The sequence below is a fragment of the Helobdella robusta genome, assembly GCF_000326865.2.
Source record: "Helobdella robusta unplaced genomic scaffold HELROscaffold_23, whole genome shotgun sequence".
NCBI lineage: Eukaryota > Metazoa > Annelida > Clitellata > Rhynchobdellida > Glossiphoniidae > Helobdella > Helobdella robusta.
The window spans coordinates 2,862,485-2,864,319 of NW_008704216.1; the positions used below are offsets into that span (position 1 = coordinate 2,862,485).

At 33.0% G+C, this 1,835-nt stretch overlaps 1 protein-coding gene across 1 annotated transcript in view; it reads left to right on the forward strand.

The window, feature by feature from the left end:
• HELRODRAFT_142417 (hypothetical protein) overlaps positions 1 to 1,835 on the forward strand; it is a gene marked incomplete at both ends in the record, with an annotated part of 13,927 nt that overhangs the window by 11,095 nt on the left and 997 nt on the right. The window lies entirely within an intron of this gene.

The window sequence follows — 1,835 nt, forward strand, 5'->3', positions numbered from 1 at the left end:
CGTTAAAAAGATTGACTCCATTAAAGACGGCTTCACTTTAAGAGTAATTTTTGTAATCTCTGGCGATCGTTCAGCAACCTCCCTCTTTCTCGTCCGCCATAACACTGTTCTGATGATGAGTGCCAAATCCTTGTCAACTCTTTCGTAAATCATTTCATATCAATAATTAATAACATACATCAGTCAATCAAAGACAATATTGAAACAAATAACACAACATCTTTCAAACACAGACCATATTCAGCAAATATATTCAACGTTTCTACTGCTGTTTCGGTTTTAGAGGTATTAAAGCTCTACTCATTTCTTGCTAATAAAACGTTTCCACTCGACATTTTGCCTACTATTCTTCTCAAAAAATGTTTTTCGCTTTTGGCTCCTGTGACTCTAAACCTTCTAATTTTTCTTTTTAGTAAAGGTGTTTTTCATACCACTTTCAAAATTGCCCAAATTCTTCCGCACTTAAAAACTAAGTGCGGAACTTCCGCAACTGCTTCAACCAGTCAATAAATCAACTCTCGTCAATAAAGGCTTCTCAGATTGCTCACCATCAATAAGGAACAGTTTGCCACTCATCATCCGACAACAATCATCCATAGATATGTTTAAGAAGCGATTCAAAAAGCATCTGCTTGAACAGGCTTTTGGTGGCTGTGCTGACGTTTGTTTATCCGGGCGCCTCTGTCGCTATGCAAAGGCGCTGCACAAATGACATTATTATTATTATTAAGATGCTGTCACGTCACTGATGCACGCATTTGTCAACACTAGATTGGACTATTGCAACTGTCTCTTAAACAGAAGATCGGATAAATCGATTTCGAAGTTGTATGTAGCAGAGAATAAAGCTGCGAAGATTATTGTTGGGGGTTTAAGATTTGACCATGCTTCATTGGCTGCCTATAAAGCAAAAAATCCGGTTAAAATTTGGGGTCATGGTGTTTAAATGCCTAAATGGTCTGGCTGATAGGTATAAATGCATAAAATGTCGGATAAATGCATAAAAATTTCCTCCCTGGGAACTCATGGGCAGTTGAAGTCTTCCAGTTCAAATAAATTAAATGTACCGGAAACAAATTTGAAAACTGGTAATAGAGATTTTGCCGTTCCAGGGCCGAATTTTTAGAATAGACTACCAGAGGGACTTCATCAAGCGAAATTAACGCTCTTGTAATTTAAAAGACGCCCAAAGGCATACTTGTTAAAATGAAATCATTGTTATGAATAATTTTGTTTTATGAGCACGGAGTGCTAATGAAAATTTTCAATTATGATTGGCGCTATATAAATTTTAATAATAATAATAAAATATATTTAACATATTGATTTAATTGATTGATTTTTATTTATTCAAAATCTACAAATCACAAATACGAAAGAAAGAAAATTAAAATCTAGATTTACTGAAACCAGATAAGACATAAAAGTATTGTAAAGGCCACCTCGAAAAACAGAAAATTAATAATACAAGTCTGTGAAAATAATTACAAAGAGAGTGTCATTTTTAAATAGATTATTGATATCCAATCACAATTAAAAGTCGAGCCGGCAACTAAGGAGGTTTATACAATTTTATGAAAGTGCCATATTATATGAAACATTGTTCACACAATATTATGAAAGTATTATATTCAAATAAAACATTGAGTTTCATTCAATTTTATTAGAGTGCCATACATAAATAAAACATTGGTGTTCAACCACGGTTAATTAAAAATTAATTAATTAGTTAATTGTAGATACAGAAATGTGTATGCGTATACATTTATTTATGTATAATCGCTTAGCTAGACAGTAGCCTTTAATTTCAATGCTTAACAAAAACTCACACAATA